Raw genomic sequence first — 13384 nt, 5'->3', positions numbered from 1 at the left:
TCTCAAAAGAGACCTTACAGACAAGAAAGGGCTGGAAAGAAGTATTCCAAGTCATGAAATCCAAAGACCTTCATCCAGGATTGCTCTATCCAGCAAAGCTTTCATTTAGAATGGAAGGGCAGATAAAGTGCTTCTCAGATAAGATCAAACTCAAGGAGTTCATCATCACCAAGCCCTTATATGAAATGTTAAAGGGACTTACCTAAGAAAAAGAAGATAAGAAATATGAACAATGAAAGGACAGCAAACTCACAATTATTAACAACCACACCTAAAACAAAAGCAAACTAAGAGGACAGCTAGATCAGGAGTGGAACCATAGAAATGAAGATCACATGGAGGGTTAGCAACAGGGGAGTGGGAGGAGGAGAAAGGGAGAGAAGGTACAGAGAATAAGTAGCATAGACAGTAGGTAGAAAATAGCGGGGAGGGCAAGAATAGTATGGGAAATAGAGAATCTAAAGAACTTGTGACATGTGGGCATAAACTAAAGAGGGGGAATGGTGAGGGAGGGGTGTGCAGGGTGGAGAGGAATGAAGGGGGGAATAGGACAACTGTAATGGCATAATTAATAAAATATATTTTTTAAAAAGAATGGGACAAGTAAATGATATTGCTCCTTTTGATTACATACCTTTAGTGCCAGTAATGGGTATTTTTCAAACTTCTAATATTAACAAGTATATAAATATTACTTATGATGGAAATCACTCAGGTTTTAAACAAAGGGGACAGGAGGGAGGAATTAATATCCACCTTCTTGCTTGGGGCTCTGTCAGGATTTCTTAATTCTTGAATTGTTGGACAAAGGACAGCATGTTGAGGAGACTATGCATTGGGGTTATTGAGAGGAAGCAGGATTTGGTGGAAGGATCTCCAAGCTGGAAATCAGAAATAGCAAGTCAGCCCTGGCTGGTGTGGTTCAGTGGACTGAGTGCCAGCCTGTGAACCAAAGGGTTGCCAATTCAATTCCCATTCAGGGCACATGCCTAGGTTTCGGGCCAGGTCCCTAGTATGGACTGTGCAAGGGGCAACCACACACTGATGTTTCTCTCCCTCTCTTTCTTCCTCCCTTCCCTTCTCTCTAAAAATAATTAAATAAAATCTTTAAAAAAGAAATACCAAGTCTACTTTAGATAATTGGTATACTTCTGAATGTGATACTCTGAACTAGGAAGTTTGTCCTAGTTAGAGGTATATTTTAAAGGTGCGTAACTTCAGAAACATTTCATATCACAAAATATGGTCAGTACTTCAAATCAAATAACACATGCATAGACAAAGTATAATAGGTTACATACAAAACCAAGGTGTTAATAGTAATTATCTCTGGGTAATGGAATTATATATAGACATAATTATATATAGATTTATTAAATCATTTTGAATATTTGTATTTTCTAGACTTTAGGTTTTTCCCAGTGAGCATATATACCTTTTTGTATAATAAAAATTTAAATATTTCAAATAGGTTTTGTGATTTTTTTTATCCTACCCATGGACTTTTTTTCCTTCATTGTATTTAAAGAGAGAGGAAGGGAGAGAAAGAAACATCAGTGTGAGAGAAACATCAATTGGCTGCCTCCTTCATGTGTCCAACCCAGGGATCATGTGTGCCCAGTCTGGGGATCAGACCCACAATCCAGACATGTGGACTGACTAGGAACTGAGCCTGCAACCCTTTGGTCATGGGATGATGCTCCAACCAATTGAGCCACAGTGGCCGGGGCCAATTTCTTTCTTTTTAAAAAAATTTTTTTCAATTACATTTAGCATAAAATATTATATTAGTTTCAGATGTACACTCCAGTGATTAGACATTATATAACTTACCACTAGGTACGATAACCCTGATAAGCCTAATACCCACCTGACACCATACATAGTTATTAGAATATTATTGACTATATTCCCTATGCTGTGCTTTACATCCCCAGGACTACTTTGTAACAACCAATTTGTACTTCTTACTCCCTACACCATTTTTCACCCGTGCCCCCAACTTCCTCCCATACGGCAACTGTCAAAATGTTCTCTGTATCTATGAGTCTGTGTTCTGCTTGTTTGTTTATTTTCTTTTTTAGGTTCAGTTGTTAATAAATATGTATTTATTGCCATTTTATTATTCATATTTTTTTCTTCTTAAAGAAGACTGTTTAACATTTCATGTAATACCGATTTGGCGGTGAGAACTCCTTTAGCTTATCCTTGTCTGGGAAGTTCTTCATATGTCTTTCATTTCTAAATGATAGCTTCTCTGGGTAGCATAATCTTGGTTGTAGGTCCTTGCTTTTCATGACTTTGAATATTCCTTAGCAGTCCTTTCTGACTTGCAGAGAGCTTCTGTTGAGAAATCAGCTGACAGTCTTACAGTAGCTCCCTTGTAGGTAACTAACTGCTTTTCTCTTACTGCTTTTAAGATTCTTTCTCTTTAACCTTTTGCATTTTAATTATGATGTGTCTTGGTGTACACATTTTTGGTTCATCTTGTTTGGGACTCTGCTTCCTGGACTTGTATGTCTAGTTCCTTCACCAGGTTACAGAACTTTTCTGTCATTATTTTTTCAAATAAGTTTCCAGTATCATGCTTTCTCTCTTCTTCCAGCACACCCATAGTGTGAATGTTGGTACATTTGAACTTGTCCCACTAGCTCCTTGCACTATCTTCACTGTTTCTTATTCTTTTTTCTTTTTGCTGCTCTGATTTGGGTGTTTTTTGCTTTCTTTTATTCTGAGTCACTGATTTGATTCTCAGCATCATCTACTCTACTGTTGATTCCCTGTAAATTGTTAAGTATTTTAGGTAAGGTATCCTTCATTTCTGACTTGTTGTTTTTATGGTTTCTCTGTCCTTTTTCATGCTGTTGAAGTTCTCACTAAGTTTTTTTAGCACCCTTATAAACCACTGTTTTGTACTCTGTATCTGGTAGTTTGTTTGCCTCTATTTCATTCAGTTTTCTGGAGAGTTCTACTATTTTTTTTCATTTGGGACCTATTTCTTTGTCCCTGCATTTTGGCCACTTCTCTGTTTTAGGTACATCTCCTGGGCTTGGTGGGGTGGCCTTGTGTAGTAGGTGTCCTGCAGGGCGTAGTGGCACAGCCTTTCCAGTTACCCATGCTGGGCACTCCAGGTGCACCCCTGTGTGGACTGTGTGCACTGTCCTGATGTAGTTGAGCCTTAATTGCTGTTGGCATCACTGGGAGGGACTGACTTCCAGGCTGATTGGCTGCAAGGACCTGCTGTGACTGCAGAAGAGGAGCTGCTATGCAGGAGTTGACCCTATGGAGCAGGATTTGCTTCAGTGGGGCTTTGGTGCTCACTGAGTCCACCTTAAGTGTGTCGCCTATGGAAGTGATAAGGCTGTTTCACCCTATCTGGCATAGTCTGAAGCTGTCTGTTGGGTGCAATGGGAATGCAAGGTCAGCCATTGCCAGTGCCCTGACTGGGGCCACCCAACATGAGCTACAGAGCAATCTGCAGGTGGCTGCTGCTTGTGCTATGCTTGGAGGTGCCCAGGAGAGGCCAAGCTGTGAACTGTCTCTGGCTGCTGCTAGGGCTGGGCCGGGCCTGGGGTCACTTAGCAACAGGTATGGAGCTTCCTCAGGTCTGATGCTGCTCGTTTAGGAAATTTTAGGATAGTCGAAAGCATGAGGCAAAAGAGGCCAGTTGTATGGAAAAGCCACTGGAAACAGCTTGGGTGGGCCCACAAGTTGGGTGCAGCAAGTCTCAGGAAATTACCAAAGTGGGGCAGACAAGTTTGTGCTATATTGATGAAGACTCGGGTATGGTGCCCACCTGCTGGCTCTGTGGGGGAGGGAGTCTCAGAAAAGGAACAATGGCCTCTGCCAGCACTTCTGTCTGGCACAGAGCTGCCTCTCTAGCTCTTGCTCTGATGCCAGATAATTCAGTTCCAACTCATTGTGTCCCTAGTTTCTTTCAAGCTGCTGCTCTGGCCCTAGATCTCAGAGAGAGTGAGTCCAAGTACATACATGGGCAGGCCCTTTAGGAGGAACTGTCTGGGACTCCAGAAGCCTTCTGTGTCACTCAGCTACAAACTCCACTGGGTTTTACAGCCAGAAGTACAGGGACTTCTCTTCAGGGCACTGGAACCCTGGGCTGGAGGGCCTGGTGTGGGACTGGGACCCTTCATGCCTCAGGGGAGACTTCTACAGCTGAGATATCCCACCTAATTTTTAACTGCCACAAATGGGTGTGGGACCAGCCTGTTCTGCATCTCTGCCACTCCAACCAATCTTGATCTGGCTTCTTTAAATCTCTAGTTGTACTTCCATTCAGCTAGATTTCAGGTAGCTTTGAATGATGGTTATTCTGTACTTTAGTTGTAATTTTGATATCATTGTGGGGGGATTCGAGTACCACCACATTTACCTACACTGCCATCTTGACTGGGAATGCAGTTTTGCAATTTTTTAAACTGTTCATTCAACCAGCATTTTTTCACTTCCTGCTATGCATAACACTGCATCAAGAGCTTTAGAGAAAATTTAGAATATTTTCTGTATTTCCTGCCAATTACGTTGATGAATGCACTTATAACTGATGATCAGTTGGAAAGAATGCACTTGGAATAATAGAGAGTACCTTCTAAAAAACAGAGAATGCCTTTCAACAACAGAAAATCAAATTTAAGACAGTATAACTATTTTACAGTGTTGAGTAAGTCAAAAGTAGAAGAGAACTCAAAATGGAGTGAGTTTGTTTTGGAAAAAGCTTTGATTATGATCATTTTGAGGTAGGACACTGACTAAGGGAAATAGAAGAGAGAAAGCATTCCAAATGGAAAGGAATGTTAAGAATGATTTTGATAAAGAATTGAAAGTCTTCCAATTGTGTATCAGGATGGTAAAAAGACTAATTTGTTTAATTCAGAGAAATTGGAAAGGGGGTTAAATAAATTTACATAAATGTTGAAGACTAGACTGAAGATTTTCAGTTTGGTTCAATAGGCCATCCACCATAGATCTTGCAAAGAGCAAAGTTACCGCACTAAGAGCTGTTAGAAGATCATGATTTGTTGTTATTTTGGCATCGTTGTGTGAGTTGGGTTGGAATAGGAGATACTGTAGTCTAGGAAACCAGCAGTCATGATGTTATCTTTAGTCCAGGTGTGATGTAATGAAGGCCTGGATCAGAAGAGTGGCCACCAGAATGCAGGAAAAGGAGCTGTCAGCAAGCATAAAGAATCAGAGTGACGTGGTGCCTGATTAAATGTGAGGAACAAAGAAGTATGAGAATAAAAGTTACACCAGAGAAATCAAATACCAACTTTCTAAAGAGAAATATGTCTTTGTATATCAAATCCTTTCTTTAAATTTTTATTTCCAACTATTAGAATGGCTAAAATCTGAATAAGTGACAATACCAATTGCTGGCAAGATGCAAAGCAACAGGAATTCTCTCATTGCTGGTGGGAATGCAAAATGGTGCAGCCGCTTTGGAAGTTTGGAAATTTCTTATAAAGCTAAAGATAGTCTTACTATAGAATCCACAATTGCACTCCTAGGTATTTACCCCCTCATTTGAAAACTTAAGTCCACATAATATTGTGCATGTAAATATTTATAGCAGCTCTATTCTTAATCAACAAAACCTGGAAGCAACCAAGATGTTCTTTAAAAAGTGAATAGATAAAGTGCATTATAGCCATATGATGGAATACTATTTAGTAATAAAAAGAAATGTATTATCAAGCCATGCAAAAGCATAGATGAATTTTAATTTTTAATTAAACTTATTGGGGTGACATTAATAACATTATATGTTTCAAGGATACAATTTTATGATACATTATCTGTATATTGAATTGTCTGCTTACCACACATAGTCTAGTCTCCCCTTGTCCTCTCCATCCTCCTCTCAACCATTCCTCTTTGGTAACCTTCATGCTCTTGTGATATAGATGAATTTTAAATGCATATTTCTAAGTAGAAGAAGCCAGTCTGAAAAAGCTACATATTGTATGGTTCTGTTTATATGACATTTTGGAAAAGGCAAAACCATAGAGCTGGTCAACAGATCAGTGACTGCCAGTGGGTGGGGTGGGAGAAGGGTTGAATACAGGAAGCACAGAGAAATTTTTAGGGTAATAAAATTCTGTATGATATTGTATTTTATATGACCCAGTAGTGGTAAATACATGATACTGTGTATTTGTCAAAACCCATAGAACTTTATTATACAAAGTAAACCTTAATGTATGAAATTTTTTATATTTGTATTGTACTTTTTCCATTACCATTTATCCCTTATATACCCCCCTCCTCGCAATCACTACACTGTTGTCCATGTCCATGAGTCCTTTTTACATTTTGCTCAATCCTTCTATCCCCTAACCACTCCCCACAGACCTGTCAGCCTCCTCTCTATAAGTCTGTCTCTATATCGCTTGTTAGTTTGGTTTGTTCATTAGATTTCTGATATGAGTGAAGTCACATAGTATTTGTCTTTCTCTGACTTATTTCATTTAGCATGATGTTCTCCAGGTCCATCCATGCTGTTGCAAATGGTAAAATTCTTTTTTACAGAAGAATAGTATTCCATTGTGTAAATGTCCCATAGTTGTTTTATCGACTCATCTACTGATGGACATGGGCTGCTTCCATATATTGGTGGTTGTAAATGATGCTGCAATGAATGTAGGGGTACTCATGTTCTTTCGAATTAGTGTTTTGTGTTTCTTTGGCTAAATTACCAGCAGTGGAATTGCTGGGTCATAAGGCAGTTCCATTTTTAATTTTTTAAGGTACTTCACACTGCTTTCCACAGTGGCTGCACCAATCTGCATCCCCACCAACAGTGTAAAGGCGTTCCCCTTTCCCCACATCCTCACCAGCACTTGTTGTTTGTTGATTAATGTTTTTATTTCTTAATTGTTTATTTATCAAGAGAAACTTTTTCTTAGCTCAAATATTCATGTTTCATAGTTCAGGAACACAGGTCACTGACAGCCTTCCACAGAATTCACTCCAGAGAAATTCTTTACATTCCAAGATCACTTTGCACTCTGACAGATACCAGCCTTCCTCATCTCCTCAAAATCTTTCCTGGAATCATCATTTCTGTAGAAATCTGCATATGTCTTCTTTCTTTTTTCAGCCACACCAAACTTATAGAAAGGTGAAACCCCTTGGGATACAAGGATGGCTCCCACAAGATGAAATTGCAGACGCTAGGCCAGGAGGCCATGCATCTGAGGTTTTGTCAAAGCACTGGAAGACATGGTAGTTGTATACTCAACACCAATGTCTTCCAGATGGAGAAATGGACCTGTTTGTTGATTTATTGATGGTAGGCATTCTGACAGGTGTGAGGTGATAGCCCATTCTGATTTTAATTTACATTTCTCTAGTGATTAGTGATGTTGAGCATCTTTTTGTATGTCTATTGGCCATCTGTTTATCCTCTTCGGAGAAGTGTCTATTCAGGTCCTTTGCCTGTTTTTTTAATTGGATTATTTGTTTGTTTTTGGTGTTGAGTTTTATAAGTTCTTTAGAAATTTTCAAAATTATCCCTGGCTAGTGTGGCTCGGTGGATTGAGTGCCAGCCTGCAAACCAAAGGTTGCTGGTTTGATTTTCAGTTTGGTTCAATAGGCCATCCACCATAGATCTTGAAGAGCAAAGTTACTGCACTAAGAGCTGTTAGAAGATCATGATTTGTTGTTATTTTGGCATCGTTGTGTGAGTTGGGTTGGAATTGAACCAAACTGAAAATCTTCAGCCAAAGGCAAAGTGGGCAGCACGTAAGAACTGTAGTGTAATTGATAAAGTTGATTCCCATGGAGATGTACATTAACAGTTCGGAAACCACTATGTATGTGTACTGAATTGAACAATTATGTAAATGGATGGCAGGTGCTAGGGGCATAGTTTCTCACCGTTGAAGTGAGAGATTACAGATTAGCAAGCAGAGGAGGCTAAATGATCCATGGGGTAATGGATTAAAGTTGGAGGCATCAGTATGATGCCTAATATTTAGCTTAATATACTTGCAAATAGATACCTGTAAAAACATGTAAAGGTATATGTATGTTTACAGATAGTATACACACATATTTTTTCTTGCTCTGTCAGCTGAGCAGACCTAGAAACAATGACATTCTGGTAGCAACATTCAGACCTCGTACCCAGATCTTGGTTTTTATTATCATTCTTCAGTAAAAGGAACCATGGCTTGTTGGAGAAAAATGGCTGATTCTGGGATGGGGCAGGCAGCATAGGAGCTGAGCCTGGAGCATCTTGCAATGCCAGAAAGTAGGAAGGTGCAAACCTACCTTCAATGGGTTGAGCACCAGCCTGTGAACTGAAAGGTCACCCACCCAATCAGACACCAGTTTGATTCCTGGTCAGGGTACACGCCAGGGTTGCTGGCCAGGTCCTCAGTTGATCAATGTTTCTCTCGCACATCAATGTTTCTTTTCCTCTCTTTCTACCCCCTTCCTCTCTCTCTAAAAAATAAGTAATTTTTTTAAATGTCTATTCCTTTGGACTTCTAGGTATTTATCTTTAAGAGTTCAGTAATACTGCTGGTCAAGATGGCGGCATAAGTAAACACAGCTCGCCTCCTCACACAATCACATCAAAATTACAACTAAAATATAGAACAACCATCACTTAGAACCATCAGAAATTAAGCTGAATGGCAGGCTGACAACTATAGAATTAAAGAAACCACATCCATCCAGACTGGTAGGAGGGGCAGAGATGCAGAACGGGCAGGTCCCACATCCACATGTGGTGGATAAAAATTTAGGAGGGATATCTCAGGAGAGAGGAGCCACAGCTCCACACCAGGCTCCTAGTCCAGGGTTCCAGTGCTAGGAAGATAAGTCCCCATAACTTCTGGCTACAAAAAAGCCAGCAGGGATTGTGTCAGTAGATGAGATTTCTGGAGACCCAAAGAGTTCCCCTTAAAGAACCCCCTTACTCAGGCTCACTTCCTCTGGGCTCCAGCACCAGGGTAGCAGCTTGAAATGCACCAGTGCCATACAGGGAAGAACTGGAGTGTCTGGCATCAAGGCCAGTGCAGGAGGACAGCTTTCTCCCAGACAGAAAGGTGGATAGAGGCCATTGTCCCTTTTCTGAACCCTCCCCGAGAAAAGTCACAGAGCAGGCAGGCGGGTGCCATATCTAAGACTACATCAGCTTGGCTAATACTGTTTGCCCCACTGTGGAGATCCTCTGAGATTCCATCCCACCCAACTTATGGGCCTACCCAAGATATAAATGGCTGGTCTTGCCTCATGTTTCACAACTTCCTAAATCCTATCAAAGTAGCAATAGCCAGTCTCAGTAACCCTCCAGCCCTGAGCCCCCGTACCTTTTGCTAAGAGGTCCTAGGCCCAGCACTAGCAGCAGGCAGCCTAGATTCACAGCTTGGCTTCTCCTGGGAATCTCCAAGCCCAACACAAGTAGCAACCATCTCCTATTGCTTTATAGCTCATGCAGGGTGGCCCTAGGAAGAAAACAGGTGGAGCTGACCTTGGCCTGCACCACCCAAGAAACCTCAGAGCCTGCATACCCAGTGGACAGCTACGGTCCACCACATTGGAGCATCACCACCCTGGTCCTGCACAGCTTATCCATGCAGGGCAGAGGTCAGTGGTCAGTGGTCATAGCTAGTTCTTGCAGCTGACTGGCATGGGTAAATCCCTCCCATTGATCTGCCAACTGTAATCAAGGTTCAACTACAAGAGGAGGGTGTACTCAGCCCATACTAAGAGCACACCTTGAGTACCCAGCTTGGGTGATAGGGGAGGATGTGCCACTGGACCCTATGGGACACCTATTACATTAGGCCATGCTACCAAGATGGAGTCATAGCAGATCTACCTAATACATAGAAACAAACACAGGGAGACAGCCAAAATGAGGAGGCAAAGATCATGGCCCAAATGAAAGAACAGATCAAAACTCTAAGAAAAGAACTATAAAAAAATGAAGATAAGCTCTCTATTAGATGCAGAGTTCAAAACGCTGGCTATAAGAATGCTCAAGGAATTTAGTGAGGACCTCAGCAGCATAAAAAAGACCCAGTCAGAAACAAAGGATCCACTGATTGAAATAAAGAGCAGTTTACAAGGAAACAACCATGGAGTGGATGAAGCCAAGAATCAAATCAATTATTTGGAACATAAGGGAGCAAAAAACAACCAACCAGAACAACAAGAAGAAAAAAATAATTTAAAAAAATGAGGATTGTGTAAGCAGTCTCGGGGACCACTTCAAGAATTCCAACACTCACATCGTAGGGGTACCAGAAGGAGAAGAGAAAGAGCAAGAAATTGTAAATTTGTTTGAAAAAATAATGAAAGAAAATTGCTTAATTTGGAGAAGGAAATGGACACTAAGTCCAGGAAGACCAGAGAGTCCCAAACAAGACGAATGCAAAGAGGCCCACTCCAAGACACATCATAATGAAAATGCCAAAGGTTAAAGATAAAGAGAGAATCTTAAAAGCAGCAAGAGAAAAGCAGTTAGCTACCTGAAAGGAAGTTTCCATAAGATTGTCAGCTGATTTCTCAAAAGAAACTTTGCAGGCTAGAAGGGACTGGCAAGAAATATTCAAAGTCGTGAAAAGTAGGTACCTATAGCCAAGATTGCTGTGGCCAGCAAAGCTGTCATTTAGAATCCAAATGCAGATAAAGAGCTTCCCAGACAAGAAAAAACAAAAGGAGTTCATCATCACCAAACCATTATTATATGAAATGTTAAAGAGACTTACTTAAGAAAAAGAAAATCAAAATTGTGAACAATAAAATGGCAAAAAAATACCTATCAACAATTGAATCTAAAAAAAACAAACTAATCAAACAAGAACAGAGATAAAAATCATGGGTACAGAAAATGTTTTAATGCTTGCCAGGTGGGAGAGGGGGTATGGAGGAATGAGTGAACTGGTGAGGGGATTAAGAAGTAGAAATAGATAATTGCAGAATAGCCATGGAGATGTAAAGTACAGTATAGGAAATGGAGTGGCCAAAGAACTCAGACACATGACACATGGACATGAACAGTGTGGGGATTGCCTGAGGGAGTGAGGGGTGATGGTGGGGAGATGCAAAGGGGAAAAATTAGAAAAACTACAATAGCATAATTAATAAAATATAATGAATAGAATATTCCCATACATCAAAATGACATACATCAGACCAAAATTATCTATGGATGGTAATGGGTGATTTTTATTTAATTTACATCCTTGTGAATTCAGTTTTTCTATAAGTAATGTGATAAAAAAATAATAAAGCTTATAAGAAAACAATCACTACAGGTATAAAATCAGGAGATTAATCAAATGGAATATTTGTTGTCAGTGTTAGGAAAATTAAGCAGGAACAATTATTTTTTAAGTGAAGAAGAGGTGATGGGTTCACCCCATGCATTTTGTTTCCGAGAGCAAGAAGAAGAATTTAGCCAACATAGGACATTACATAGTAAATCAACTAGAAATGCTCAAGAGAAACATACTAAACAGGAATCCAGCTAAACATCTTCTGTAATAAATATCTCCTGTAATGTTTTTCCTGGAGAAAAATATTTTTAAGATGTCAAGTTATAGCTTTTTTTTTCAAAAGGAAGCATCTCTGCAGAAAGGTCATGTGGTTAGCAATGAAGGTTAAGCCACTTTCCCCCCAGGTGAATCCACTGTGAGTATCCAGCATCTGGCAGAAGTAACACCTGCTTCAGTGTGGTTTGTAGGGGCAATGATATGGGTGTAATAATTTATAGTTTTAATTTCAACATTTCACCTAAAATGTCATATGGTGTGCTTGAGTGGGATACTGTTGTTACAGAATTACATGCTTATGACTTTGTAATAAAAGATTTTGTAATAAAAAAGGGGCATTATTTGTGCAGGACCCTATATTTTGGGCCTCCACTGGACAATGCATACTGAAAATATGAGTTATTGCAGCAATTCTGTGAGCTTCCTTCTACCTCTCAGTACTAATTAAAAGGGAAGGCCAAGAATCACTCTGAAGAATAAATACCAGCCAGTGTATAAGGGTTCAGCCCATAGTTATATAAGTTCTTTGATAAGAATAGGGTTCTAAGAACCTGCAATCAACAGTACCAAGTACATTACAATGAAGTTCCAGCCTCCTGTTCTATACTTGGGAAACCTGAGGCCAACCACTCCAAACATCCTGATTCATGTATCCTCTTGTACCCTGCAACTTGGGCAGCCACAACCACCTTCTCTAGAAGCTGTCCTTGGCTGGTACCATGGCATTCTGCCATGGAATTTAGAAGGTCCCAGGACTGGCAAAAGTTTGGAATTTCATGGTCTGAGCACTTTCCTGATAAGAAAACAGTTACATAGTAATACCCACAGTAAGAATCAACTTATTCTCCAGGTCATGGTGGTCTGGCATATAGTGAATCAGTGCTTTCGAATTACAATGACCCTTGAGGAGTTATGTAGTCTTCACATTCCCCTTTTAATGAAGGAAGAATGAGAAGACTGGGCATTAGGGTCAGTATCTCCCAGGACTATCTTTGAGGTGCCCTACATGATCCCATCCATTACCCTATGATATTTCCTATTAAAAACACGAGTACATCATTGCTTACCAATGTTCGGAAAGCAAGCCCAGGATTCCAACTCTGGAGTAAGTTTGGCCTATAAGTGAGAACTGAGTCACTCAGAAGATCTTGCAGGCTCTTGTGGAGTGTTTGAACTCAACTTAGTTTACCACACCCCTTGCTCATCAAAGCAGGCTCATAAATCAGGAGACGCAGCATGGCGTTCACCTGCAGGGCAGTTAACACAGCCACCTCCCAGATGTTCTTCCCCTAGGAAATGGCATGGTGTCCGCTACTGCCCCAGAAGGACACCTAGAGAGTCTAATGGAGACATGAGTATGGACAAGATTACAGAAGGTGTAAGAAAAAATGTGGTCGGGGCTCTGCCCTGAAACTTTCCAATGGAGGACCCTCTTAAACCCTGACATTGGCACTTGTTCACATCAGATCTGGGGAATTATATTTAACTCAGAGAAATGTGAACTTAGGGGAGAACTATTGTACATGTATTTCAACATATACACACATACACACACATATATTGTCCGAGTTCTCAAAGTATGGTCTGGGCTCCCGGGGAGAGCCACATTAACCAATGTGTTTTTATATAATAAAAGATGTCAATACCTGCAAGATCTGCATTACTCAGTGAACCAAGATTTCCCAAGGCCTTTTCAGGGAGTCCAAGAAATCAAAACTTTCCATTATAATTCTAAGATACTATTTTTCACCATGTTGACTTTTGCACTGATAGTACAAAAGCAATGGTGGGTAAAAATTGCTGGTGCTTTGGGCGATAGTATCACACTGTTAGTATAGTTAAGGTAGTCTTCCCCA

General features: G+C 40.4%; 1 pseudogene; it reads right to left on the bottom strand.

Annotated features, from left to right (window-relative positions):
* Window positions 1-6877: 6877 nt before the first annotated feature.
* Window positions 6878-7256, bottom strand: LOC118998795 (cytochrome c oxidase subunit 6C-like; annotated as a pseudogene).
* Window positions 7257-13384: the final 6128 nt, after the last annotated feature.

This window comes from Sturnira hondurensis, unplaced genomic scaffold (genome assembly GCF_014824575.4).
Source record: "Sturnira hondurensis isolate 20B ecotype Veracruz unplaced genomic scaffold, ASM1482457v3 Scaffold0001120, whole genome shotgun sequence".
NCBI lineage: Eukaryota > Metazoa > Chordata > Mammalia > Chiroptera > Phyllostomidae > Sturnira > Sturnira hondurensis.
The sequence above is the reverse complement of the archived record's forward strand: the minus strand, read 5'-3'. Positions and strand labels throughout refer to the sequence as shown.